The 14,202-nt window shown below is 41.1% G+C and overlaps 1 pseudogene; it reads right to left on the minus strand.

Annotated features, from left to right (window-relative positions):
* Positions 1–686: 686 nt before the first annotated feature.
* The window catches only part of LOC148999032 (uncharacterized), a 31,684-nt pseudogene continuing 18,168 nt past the window's right edge, over positions 687–14,202 (minus strand).

The raw sequence follows: 14,202 nt of genomic DNA on the forward strand, positions 1-14,202 counted from the left end.
TAGTCGAATTTATGATTTCAAAATTATTAAAAAAAAAATTTATCACAATCAAATGGAAGCTCAATAACTAGGGGTGGCTGTGGGTGGGTTCAATTAGAAACTCTCCCAGGTTAATACAAACTCAACATAAGTTTTCTACCAACTCGGAAACTGAGCTTGACTAAGGCTCTTTTTGGTATCAATTCTCATTCTCTATTATGCCTATTTAAAAGAAATAAGTACAAGAATTCATTATTGATCAAGAATGAAAAATGATTTGGTAAATTTTATAGAAAATAAATTATGATATGAAAAATAAGTTTGGTGTCAAAATAAAAAATTGGTAGTAAATAATAGTGAACAAGTGATAAAAGAGGGAAAAACTACGATTTTTATATAAAATGTGTATTTACTATTTTACCCTCATTTTAACCATAAAATTTTAAGTAAACTTGTGCATAAATGAAAAAAATAAAATTCTCATCATAATTCATAATAGACAAGTTTTTCTATTATTTTAAATAATAAAAAAAAAAACTGATAATAGATGCCAAACAACTTAAAATAATGAAAAAACCTCATAATAGAAAATGAGAATTGATACCAAAAAAAAGCCTTAGACTAATGTAGAGGAGACCAATAAAATATTGGTTCATTTTATTCTACATATGTTAGTACAGTATTCTGTTTATTTTCTCAGTGGACGTCTAATTTTCTCCATGATCAAGGGGCTCTTCTTTCGATCTTCTACTCACTTCCTGTAGCATCCTCACCACCCTTCTCATTGATGGACGGTTTCTTGGACTTAGACTAGTGCAGAGGAGACCAATATTTAGGAACATGCAGATGTCTTCCTTGAAACGAGGCTCCAGCTTTGGATCAATGACATTATCAATTCCTATCTGACCCACGGTCATGCTGCGGACCCATTTCACCAAATCCTCGTCGCCGAATTCAGGATCGATGGGGATTCTTCCTGTGACTAACTCTAGAAGAACCACTCCGAAACTGTATGTATCACTCTTCTCATTCACCCGAAGAGTATATCCATATTCAGCATCAAATTCAAATACAAGTTCAGAAAGCTACCAATAATATTGTGATATCAGCTAGTAAGAAAGAAAGATATACATAAGTAATCAACAAGCTAATTAAATCCTACCAACCCACAAAATAAAGGAAGCCAAATGAAGTAATGAAGTTAATGAGCAGCTTTGCAGAATCCCAAATGAGGTAGAGATCCTTACTTGTTTGAAATCTATGGGGCCCCTCAAAACCCCTGGGCCCCATGGATTTCCCCCCCTCTTCTATCAGAAATTTTGGGACATCACGAAAGAGGATATATGTTGTGGTGTTAGAAACTTCTTCATATCGATAACCATGCCGAAGGAATTGAACAAGACTTTTGTTTGCCTTATTCCTAAGTGTGAAAATCCGGAGAGTCCTGGTCATTTTAGACCTATTAGCCTTTGCGGAGGGTGATCAACATTATTTAAAAAAATTTCGTGGACAGGCTTAAGGTCTTCTTATCAGGTATTATTTCACCTTCTCAATCTGCTTTTATTCCTGATAGGCTGACTTCAGACAATGTGCTCATGGCCCATGAAATTTTTCATTATGTTAAACATCGAAAAAAAGGGGAAAAAAATTCTTAGCCATGAAATTAGATATACAGAAAGCATATGACCGCCTGGAATGGCCTTTTATTAGGGCCACTCTTCTCAAATTGGGCTTCTGTCAGATTTGGGTGGACATGGTTATGGAGTGTATAACTTTAGTCTCTTACACATTGCTGATCAATGGGGTGGAGAAAGGATCATTTTGTCCCTCCCGTGGAATTCGCCAAGGCGATCCACTTTCTCCATTTTTATTTATCTTGGGATCTCAGGTTCTCAGTTCCTTGGTAGGCTATGCCGAAGGTCAAGACCTAGTCAAAGGAATCAATGTGAAAAATAGAGCTCCACGCATCTCGCATCTCCTATTTGTTGATGACTGCTTAATGTTTTCAGAAGTTAACCTTCAACAGATTTGTCATCTGAAGGCATGTATGGACATCTACTGCCAAGCAAGTGGTCAGGTCATTAATGAAGGTAAATCTTTATTCACTTTTAGCTCCAACACTCCGGTGCGTTTTCGAAGATGGTTTTCTAGGGTGCTAAAAATTAAATATGGGGATGGGCTTTCCAAATATTTGGGTTTTTTTGTGTTAAAAAATCAGATATCTTCAAAGACATTGAGGAAAAAATCAAGAAAAGGACCCAGGGTTGGAAGGTTAAGCTGCGTTCTCAAGCAGGGCGTGAGATTCTTATCAAATCAGTGGCATCGGCGATATCTTCTTATTCGGGCTCACATTTTCTCCTTCCTGTTGCAGTTCATAATGAGACTAGGAAAGCGATTTCAAATTTCTACTAGGGTCAGAAAGGAGACGAACAGAAGCTTCACTGGATGTCTTGGTCCAGACTTTGTAGATCTAAAGAGAAGGGTGGGTTAGGATTTCGTGATCCTACTTTACACAATTGGGCTTTGTTGGCAAAGGTGGCTTGACGCTTATGGGCCTAGCCGGATTCTCTATGGGCCAAATTTATCAAATCAATTTACTACCCAAATTGTAACTTTCTCGAGGCCCGGAAAGGATCTGGCTCATCTTGGGCATGGCAGAGTATTTTAAAAGGTAGAAAGGTTCTTCAAATGGGGCTCATTTCTGTGATTGGTAATGGCGCAAGTACCTCTATTTGGGATGAGAATTGGATTCCAAATTTGCCCTCTTTCAAGATCACATCCCCCAATCCTAGATCGGTTGCTATTCGGTGGGTCTCCGACCTTATTGAGCCCACCTCCAACTCTTGGAATAGGCAACTATTACAACAATTATTTACACTGGATGAAGTGAATGCAATTCTCAAAATACAGATTGGGCAAATACCAGTCAGCGACTCTGTAGTTTGGGGTGGAGCAGCAAATGGAATCTTTATTGTTAAAAGTGCTTACCATCTCCTATGTAATCGCAGGGATCTTAGGGCTCGCTTGGCTCCTTCCTCCTCTCGTCGCCACAATTGGGAAGATGTGCCCACAAAGGTATGGAAGCTAGTGTGGAATATTCAAGGCTATCCAAAAATTAGAAATTTCTTATGGAAAGGACTGAATCAGGCAGTGGCTACAGGAGAGAATCTACTAACCAGGAAAATCAAATTGATCCTATATATAGAAGGTGCTGCAAAGAGATTGAAACCTTGGATCATATCCTTTTTGAGTGCAATCATTCAAGAGCTATTTGGTTCGGTCTTGGGATAAATAGCTGCATCGATACTTTGAGGCAAAAATCACTGTAGGGGGTTCTGAACAACTGGGTAAATCTGCATTCCCTGGATAAAGAGACAAAAAAGAAGCTTGTTAGTCTCTTCGGCTTCGCTTGTTGGAATCTGTGGCTGGCTAGGAATGATTTGTGTTTTAAAGAGATGAAATGGAGTCCTAATTCCATAGTGGATAAGATCTGGAGAACATACCGAGAATTCTAGGATCTTCAGCAGAGAGTGTCACCTCCCACTACCCCAGCTGCTAGGGTTTGGAAAGCTCCTTTCAGCCAAAATCTGAAGATGAATTCAGACTTTTCTTGTTCAAGAACTGAGCACTGTGCAGGTTTAGGTCTGATCTTGAGAAACTCTGGCGGAAGATGTCTTTGGGCGGCATCTGTTCCATGTGCTGAAGTGGGTACCTTTACAGGGGAGGCTCTTGCGCTCAGAGAGGCGATCTGGTGGGTGAAGGAACAAGGTCTAACAAATGTGATCTTTGAATGTGATTCGGAATCTCTTGTCCTTCGTATTGGTAACCACTCTCTTCCTTGTGAGACAGAGGCAATTCGAGTGGTGGAGGACATTAGGTTTTTGCTCGATTTGGAACCGTCTTGGTCGGTTTCCTTTATTTCTAGATGGGCCAACTCTGTGGTTGACAATCTAGCTAGGAAGGCCCAGTCCATGGCAAGTAGGACTGTATGGTCTATTTCCATTCCCTAGCTCCTTGAAGCTTGTAATCAGGATGTCTTGGGCCCTTCTTGCCCTGGTTTTAATTAAATCTTCGTTTACCAAAAAAAAACAGAAAAGATGTTTAATGCTATATACATGTAGCACACTGATTGAGCTTGGGATGGATGGTATGACAAACTTGGAGCAATGTAACCATATGAACCAACTATCATGGACATGGATATTTGTTCGTTTCCAGTCATGTCAACCACCTTAGCAATCCCGAAATCGCCCACCCGTGCCCCAAAATCACCATCCACCAAGATATTGTTTGACTTCACGTCTCTGTGGACAATTGGGGAGACACAATCGTGATGCAGATAGGAAAGCCCCTTGGCTGCATCCACTGCAATCTTATATCTCGTTGGCCAATCCAACAAGCTGCTCCCGTTGCTTATGTGCAGCAAATCACCCAAGCTTCCATTTGGCATATACTCATAAACAAGAAGCCTGCAATCACTGGTAGTACAACAACACAATAATTTGACAATATTTTTGTGCCTAATCTTCCCCAATGTCTCAACCTCTGCCGCGAAACCATCATTTGGAACCTCACCACCCCTGAACTTCTTCACAGCTACTACCTCTCCATTACCTAGTATTGCCCTGTAAACGTTCCAAGAAGCTCCAATGCTGATCACATTATCTTCGTTCAGGGAATCCAAGATTTCCTTTTCACTAAAACCCACTTGGTAGAACGGAGTTAAAGTCCATTTTGACTTGTTGTTACCGTTGTTCACGTTTGTCAGACTTGGGTACCTGTAGTAGAACCACCTGACGTATCCAATAAGGAAGACGACGCACGCAATAAATATAAATACAGAGCAAAGCGACCACACGAAAACTTGGTGGTCCCTAGCTTGACTTCTTCTGTGATAGTGCGGTAGTAGATTCCCACACAAGCCTGGGTTGCCCAATAAGCTATCTCTATAAGTTACCTTGTTGAAGAGAGGAGGAAGGTCTCCTGATAAGTCGTTATTTGATAGATTAAATCTGCTCAGCTTCAAGTTCTGCAATTGGAGAGGGATATTTCCAGGGAAATTTTTTCCGGACAGGTCAACTCCCACGAGCACGGGCAAGCTACCAATTTGAACTGGTATTTTCCCAGAGAGCTCATTGTTGGCAAGGTTCAACTCATCGAGCTTCTTTAACGAGGACAGGAAACCAGACGGAAGCTCACCAGACAGTTAATTATTGTGAGGATCCAGCCTGGTGAGCTCAGTGAGCTTTGCCAGCCAATGTAGCAGGGAGAGGCCCTGTAAAGCGATTATTACCACCAGAAAACATGACGAGATTCTTCAGCATTCCAATTTCATTAGGTATGCGTCCATTGAACCTGTTTCCAGAGATGAGCAAAACGGAAAGATTAGAAGCCCCAGAAATCATTTTCGATATCTCACCAGTGAATGAATTCTCCACAAGCTCAAGTAGAGTCACATTGGGCAATCCCCAAAATGCCGCAGGAACCTCACCAGAGAGCCGATTACCCATCAATCGAGCTCTCCTCAAGCTTAAACAATCACCGAGGCTCTCTGGAATCTGCCCAGAGAATCTGTTATAGATGAGAATTAACTGCTAAAGATAGCCCTTTGCACACAAATAAGCCGGTATCTCGCCTGAAAATTGATTGTATGCAACATCCAACATCTGCAACGGGGAATACTTCCCAAGGTCCTTGGGCAACTCTCTGGTAAGCAAGTTTTCGGAAATCCTCAAATCATAAAGGTTTGGAGACCTGGTAATGCATGCAGGCAAAGTTCCCTCCACCTGATTGTGATAAATGTCCAGCGACTCCAGAGATAAGCCGCACAACTCCTTTAGAATCGACCCTTTCAAGTTGTTCCCAGATATATCCAATCTTCTCAACCCCTTCAAATTGGACATTCTAGGTAGCCCACCTGATAGAAAATTGAAATAGAGCTCAATTTGTACAACATTCAAAAGGTTGGTAATGGAGATGGGAATGAGACCGTGAAGATTATTTTTGGCCAAATCCAAGTCCTGCAAGTGTTGAAGTCGGCCGAGTGAGTCTGGAATCTGACCCACGAGATTACACTGAGTGAGCCAGAGAACTTCAAGACGACTCAAGTTACCGAACTCCGGAGGGAGCCGACTCGGTACGAAAGGGTTGTATGCCAAATTAAGTTGTTTCAAAGTAGAAATGTTTCCGAGGAACGATGGAACGGTTCCATTCAACCAATTTGCAATGAGTGAGAGCACCTCAAGGTGTGGAAATCGGCCGAAGCTAACCAGAATATTGCCGGAGAAGTTGTTTTCTGTGAGCTCAAGGTGTCGGAGATTTGGGATATCAGACAGAGAAAAAGGTTTCCATCTTCATCTTTCAAAGTACTGTCAAGTGGCAGCACCCTTACCCTTATCACATATCTGAGGACCTGTCAACATTTTCAATAGTGAGCCTTGCAGCCTAGTAAGCAATATAGACAACCATGTAAGTAAGTCAAACAATTCATCATATATCAATCATCACATCACTGTCATATAATATCATGTATTCCAATTTCCTTTTTCCTTTTTCCTTTTATTTTTTTTTAATTTTTTTTATTATTAAACCAGACCTAAGCACTACCTGTAGAGTGAGCACCATCAGTCTAAACCACACAAGTGGCATCAGTCTCAACCACACCAGTGGCATCAGTCTCAGTCTCAATCTCAGTCTTAGAGGTTCTCATAAAGAGATTCTCTTTCAGTCTTTAGGCACAAGGCCAGGTGTTTTCTACAGAAGGCCATCATCAGTCTAGTATATCTTTTCACTTTTCAGTCTCGCTTCATGCCCTCCCATTTGGGTACATAAGTACCAAGACTTACAGATGCCATTACCTTTTATTCTTTTTCTCTTTCTTATTTTCACTTTCAGAATTGCCTTACCATGCTCTGTCTTTTCCCATAAACATTTTTCAATCCAATCGTCATTCAGTCTCATCTGGACACAATTCATGCGATTCAATCATTTAAATATGAGAGCATGACAAGTCCATATCTGATAAGCATAAGCATCATTTCAAATTCATAATTAACAGTTCAAGAATACTATTAGCATTCCAAGTCAAGCAGTTCAGTCAATTCATTAGGCTGTCATCCAATCCAGGCATTTTGTTCAATACACAAACACACATATATCATGCACTTTCCATATATTGCATCAATGAATAAATAAAATAGACTTTATGTTATCATGTGCATGTTATATGTTTACTAAAAGAAATCACCCACTTAACATTTACAGGTTGGTCAATATTACTTACCTGTCCTGGTTCCATGTGTGTGTGTTTTGACCCTGGATCAGTCAAGAATCCGCTCTCCCTCTTATACCTCGAACAATTACTGACTATTTTGAATGCGTAGAAACCAACGGGAAATTTTCCCTTCTTTATTTATTTATTTTCTCTCTCCTACTTTCTCTCTCCTCCCCACAGTTTTTCTTCTCTTTCCTCTCTTGTCTTACTCCACTCCTTCTCTCTCCTCTCCTCCCCATAGTTTTCTTCTCTCTCTTCTCTAAGCCTTTAATGGCTTCCCTCCATTTTCTCTTCTCTCCCTCCACTTCTTCTCCACTCTTTCTCTCTCTCCTCTTCTCTTCTCCCCACTCGTCTCTCCTTTCTTCTACTCTTCTTCTCTTGCTTCTCCACTACGCAGCAAAAATCTTCCTTATTTAACTCTCTTAAGTCAGTTAATTATATAATATATATATATATATATATATAATATATATAATATATTATACATATAGTATATATTTTATTATATGACTAATGGGCTTTGTTATGGGCTTGTGGGCCCACTGTAATATCTTATGCAAGGCCCACTCTGAGGTGCTAATATTAGTACCTCTGGGTTCAGGAAATCATGCTGATCATTTCCTCATTTTCAGTTCAGTCTAATTCCACTGTTGTGGGATCCACAAACGATGTCTGACCTCGACCAAATGTCAATTGGATCTAGTCTCATTTAAGCTATCCTTTAACTACACTCAAATCATTTGATTAAACCATAAAATCAATCATCGCCTTTAATAATTTTAAAGATTGACACATTCACACACGATAATAAAATAACAATATAAAAAGATGCGAGGCATCACAGATTTGGTCGGATAAATCTCTAATGAACTCATCTTTTTGTGCCTTCTCCTGCTCGGCCAAGGAAAGAGTCGTATCCTTGGCCTCCAAAGAACCCTTAAGGTCAGCAATTTTCGAGCAAAATGTGGAAGCTTTATCTTCAGCCGATTTTGCTCGAGCATCAGACTCAAGTTTCTCCTCGGTCAGGCGATCTACTCGGGCGCTCAACTCTTTGACTTTTCCTTCAAGCATATGGATGGCTGCTACGTCCCTCTGAGAAACCTCTATATTTCTCGTCCAAGCTTGGGTTAAAGCACATACCAGCTTGCCAGAAAGAAAAAAAATTCTAAACGCATGAAAGAAAGCAAAGACATATTACTCGGGCTAATGGAGAACTAACCTGGTCATGACATCCTGTGTACGGGAAGACCCAATGTCTCTTAAGAATTTTTTGGTCAGCAGGAAGAGCAACTCCCGATAGCCAATCCTTTGCCACTTCAGTCCCATCGTTATGATTATTCAAAACAAAGGAATCAGGAATTCAAGGACCCTGGGGAACAAGAGTAGACGACCCAACGGACGGTCGGGATTCAATGCCAGGCTCCAATGGAGAATCATGAATAACGTCCTCATCTCTTCCCGACCCTGCAATGAAAGACATGGACGCTTTCTTCTTAGACACCCAAGGAGGAAGAACAGTGGAGCTTTTTTGTCTCTTTTGGGCCAAAGAAGTCTCCAAAGTCTGTTTGTCTTTAGCAGAGCGAGGCCGATCTGGTTTGGTCGGAATCCTCTCTTCAGCTTCGGCAGCTTCCTCTTCGGCAGCTTGTTTAGAAGACACTGGATCTAGCCTCACTAAAAAGTACACACACCATTAGTACCGACCAAAGTGACATCAACAAGTCAATAAAAGAAAATATGCAGCACAGGGGATAACTTACCGGGAAGGAATCCCCAATGGCTTAAAACATTGGGGTATTCCGTACAGTGACCATGGATGGCAAACATATTCCTGTCCGTAGTTGGAAGCCGAAGAATCCGCTGCCTAGCATGCTCCTCGGCCTCAGTCAAAGCAGGATAATCATTTGATCCATCGGCCAGACCACGAACCCAGTACACGGGAAAGTAGGTTTGGTAGGAGGCCGTACAAAAAAATATTTGGGTCGCCACCCTCTAGTATTGGACGGAAGGGTGCCCATCCTGACGAAGTTCCCTTCCCAACCACATTGAGAAGATGTTCTTTTAGACAAATAGAACCACCCATCCTGTTCTTGCTTCTTCGCCATAAAAAAATGAAGAAACAAAGGGAGGGTCGGTCGGACGTTCACTCTATTACCTTGGCAAAATCCCCAAAAGCATATGACATTGTGCCAACTATTGGGTACAAACATCCCCGGGCACATACGAAAATGACGCATGATGTCCCGAAATAAAGGTTGGACGGGAAGACGGAAGCCACTCTTGAGGGCATCCTCATACAAGGCAAACTTCCCGGGATGAGGAGAGTTCACCCTTTCTTCAGGGGTCAGTACTCGGAGGATATGGTCGGAAGGAATTTCATATTTTTGTTTAATATAATCTAACCACTCTTCGGTCATTTGGGAAGGAATGAAATCTGTGCCCGAGGAGTATGGATCGTAGTCTATATGGTCGGGATTCAATTCCTTAGCTTGCTCGAGTTTGTATTCTTCCAAAGTCAAGCTGTCTTTCCATCTCTTCCGATCAGCTTTAAAACGTGCTCGGGCACTAAGGGCTACAGTTCTGTGTTGGGACTCTACGTCTACCTCCTCACCATCATTGCTTGAGGGTTCTCGACCAGAACGGTCGTCAATGGGTTCTTCGGACCGGACACTAGCACTGAGTTCGGGATTATTAAGAAGTTCAGTTTCTGACTCATCTAAAGGAGAAGAACCTGAAGGTCCTGTACCTATGTCTACCCTATGTTCTGCTAGGACATAACCTCTTTTCAGGATCACCATAGTCTTTTATGACTAAAAGGAAAGACCAAAAGAAGTAGAGGAAGGGGAATATAAACAAGGACAAAGGACAGAAAAACAAAAACAAAAATGAAATATAAGGTTTTGCAGACGATACGAATGAAGAAAAACAATGTGAAAGACGAAGGGAGAACAGTGTAGACTTACTAGTTGAAATCCTCCGGAAAAAATGATAAGGGAAGCAAGTTGAAGAAGAAAAAATGCAACGAACTTTTGAAGACAGTAATCGTTTCTCTTCTTCACAAGCAACAACAATGCAAACAACAGTGAAATGAAGTACAAAGGAAGACGACTGTGACCTATAAATAAGCAACGTGAAGATTCCAATCCAAGAGCTCCAAGGAAAACATCTAATGGACGATCAGGATACTATCACTACAATACGCCCATCCAACGGCCACAAAGACGAACAAGTGGACGGTGGAAGATCAAGAGTCATTTCATCATTATGACAAGCATTATATTCCTATCCAAGAGTTCTAAGCAAGCACCTAATGGGCCATCAGGATACGATCATTCCAATACACTCATCCAACGGCTATGAAAATTAGCAGGTGGACGGAGGAAAATGAAGAGTCATTTCGCCATAATGACAAGCATTTAATGAGAAACGACGGTGATGACATGTATCAATCACGTATAGATTTCGAAGATAGTGCCTTGAAACATGTGCGTAAATGACGGCTACTCATGATGAAGACGTTACATTTCCCCATGTAGTTCATGGTCGAAACGACCAAGCATTGATGTACTGGGCAGATATAATCCATTGGGCTGAACACTATGTGTTCGGACTCAATGGACTGGGGGGCTTATGTTAATGACTAAAAAGGTAATCCCATATCTTCCGGTCTAAATCCATAAACTGCACGGTCCGACCAGGCTTGTTACCTAATACGGTTCGACCAGACAATCCATGGTAGGACCGACCATAATAACAAGTACATCCACCTAACAAGTTTAAGGAACCGGACAAAGGTAGACTCCTAGCACCTATCAACTTGATGAAAAGATAAGTTAGGTAAAGAACGCTTTGTAGAGTTATTTTTCGAGAGCAACTCATCTTAGAGTCATATTCCGAATATAACTCTACTATCTTACACTATATATATATACTCCTCAGGTAAACAGAAGGGGTAAGTATTCATATTTTGGGTGATCAATTACTTGAATTCTCTATTGAGTAGTTGAGATCATATCATTGGTACTGACTTGCTCGTCGGAGACGTACCTCGACCACACAAGATCGAGCACGTATTTTGTAGGTTCATGACAGGGAAGGACGAGCGAGATTCCATGCCAACACCCATTAATAGCATGCTATTTGTTGATTAAATTCCACATTACATCTTGATATTTTCTGTGCCACTTATCTCTTATACATTTTGAACAATTAACAGATGGCATTTTGTTATTTTTGGAGATTTGCATTTGTACTAAAATAGCATAATCCATCCTATTGTACGGCTGGTTGGATGCCCACATATCAATATATCCTGAATAATCAAATATGTCATTTTATTATTTCAGGAGATCTGCATTGTCGGGTTATGAAAAACCCACCGAATAGAACAATCAGCAAATAAGAGAAAAAAAAAGAACACAAGAATATATGGACAAGAGAGAAAACTCCACTATATTTAAAGAAATATACAAGAGGGAAGATTTTGGGATGAATTACATATGGAGGGGGAGGCATCCTTTTATAGCCTCTCCCTCCCACATCGACTCGAACTGGGACTAAAACTCTTAACAAACTCCCACTTCTACTTGATGTGGGACTAAGACTACACAACATATATGACTATATAATTTGGTGAAGACAGTCAAATTAGAAAACAATTGCTATGATTTGATGAAGAGGGAAACACTAAAAAGTAAGAACAGTAAATTAAATCAGCATTCATTTAAGTGCCACCAGCTATGCCACTCAAAACGCTTTACAATTGACACGCTTATGAACCAATAGGATCATTTCCGTATTAAAAATCATTGTTCCACAAAACCTTCCTCATCATTTTTAACACTTTCATCTCATGGGTCTGGGATTTTGATGAGTTTGGGATTTTAAGCTTTTTAGCTGTTGAAGTCGAGTTATTGAATGCAAGGAAAGAAAAATTGTCAAATTCGGTGATTTCAATGCCTGGCAAAACAAACCTAGTACCGAAATTCGATACCGCACCATTTCTCGCGATATATCGAAAAATATCGATTTTTTTTTTTTTTTTTTTTTGCGATTTTTAAGTTATTTCTTGCACTTTTTAGGCGATTTCTCTCACTATTCTACAACAAAATCTTTAGAATCAATGGACAATCTTACCAATTTTATCCCAATGATTCAAGACTCGAAAGGTAATGTGCTAAATGTCGCAAAGACAATAGATTCTTCTTTAGACCCTTCACATGCCGCACATTTTGAATAGTGCGTATCATACCATCATATATCTTTGATGCGTCCAAAATATGCTCAGCCCTTAGATCTCCTCGTGATGACCTGCAAAACGAAAGCGTCAGATGTGGCCCAACCGCTGGGGTCGGGAGTCCACCTCCGAAGGCTAAGTCAGTTGATGAACTTAATCACAAACGGCTCTGCTAGAAGCACAGAGCTAAAGAATGAATAACTGGGAAAGGTGATCTAGATAGCAGAACGCTGATAGTTTAAGTTTATCAGAATGTATCTGAACCTGAGTCTCAGATAGTGTGTTTTTCGATCCTCCTCACCTCGTATGGTAGTGAGGTTTATATAGAGTGTACCTTCGAATCTCCTTCGTTGGATGCACTTGAGCCTTCTTCGGGTAGTCATTGGATCTCAATGGTTAGATCCGTTGAGAAATAGACTTCTACTAGTTTGGACTATTGGAGGTATCTCTGTATCATGTGCGCGTTTCCACACTTTTCCATGTGGCATCCCTCCAGCCATTGATCTTGCTTTCTGCGGATTTCGAAGTGTCATTTCGATCTAGGTCGTCGGTTGTCCTTAGCCTTCAACCGTCGTCTTAATACCTGAGGCTATTTAAAGCCTTCGTGGGTACTCTTCATCTATCCTGCTATCTGCAAGTTAGATTTGCTAAAGTGCTAAAGCGACATTCCATCCTTCTGCCTGCTTCCGTATTCCTCGTACTCCAAAAATAGCTCTATCAACTTCTGAACAAGTGAGTTTTTGATTACTCATCTCTTTCCCCACTTCCCCCTTGAGTAAACTGCACAGTAGTAGTACTTGGGGTTTAGTTAATCGGATTTTTCATAAGTGATAGAGAACTAGGGTTTCCCTTTTTTTTTGTCGTCGTTGGATATTTGTACCTGATACGGCTTTCTGTGTATATAGTGGCTCCCAAGATCAACTCGAACTTTATCAGAGCGAAGTCTAGCAAGAAAATCGTTCCGTCAGTGGTGGTTGGGGCCAGTGAGGTGGTTTCAGCTAGTGAATCCTCCCAGCGTAGGGCGACTGCTGTTGGTGAATCTTCATGTCAGATTCCCACAGTTTCTATTGATACCGTCCCTACGCCTCTTTTACCTGAAGTGATCGCTCGTCTTTCCCAGGAAGATTTTGATCACTCCGTTGTTGATGGAGCTGCCGACGCCCTTGCTGGTGAGACTGTTGGTGCACCCTCGAAGGAGACTCTTCGGGCATCTGAGGCAACTATGTTGGCATCTGATGAAGGTGTGGTCCCAGCAGATGTTGCTCCTATTTCCAATTCTAGTGCTTTTTTGGCATCCTCTTCCTCTCCTTCCGAGTTGGAGGATTTTGCCACCAGGAAGCGCCGTCGGGTGACAAGTGATGCAGCTCATCCTTCTCTTGATGTAGCTCATCCTTCTCATCCTTTGCCTGAATTAGTGTCAAACGAGTTTGACAAAGCGTTGGAATGGTGTACTGCTGCTCGAATGACTTCTGAGAGCGCAGTTCTTTCCAAACTTCCAGATGAAGTCTTTACAAAGTCACTGGTGATGTAAGTCTTTCTTCATTATCCTTTGATTCTGAAAAATTCCTCTTATGCTCCTTTTTAACTCGGAAGTTGCTTGCAGGAGTCTTACTGGTAACTTCCACAACCAAGTGGAAGCAGTTTCTAGGCTCAGTAGGTTGAGCAATGAAGTTTCCAGGCTTCGGGAAATCTCTGAAGCTAAAGATGCTGAGATTGT

Source organism: Hakea prostrata, unplaced genomic scaffold, assembly GCF_041222555.1.
Source record: "Hakea prostrata isolate BN-2017 unplaced genomic scaffold, UWA_Hpros_2 contig_63, whole genome shotgun sequence".
NCBI lineage: Eukaryota > Viridiplantae > Streptophyta > Magnoliopsida > Proteales > Proteaceae > Hakea > Hakea prostrata.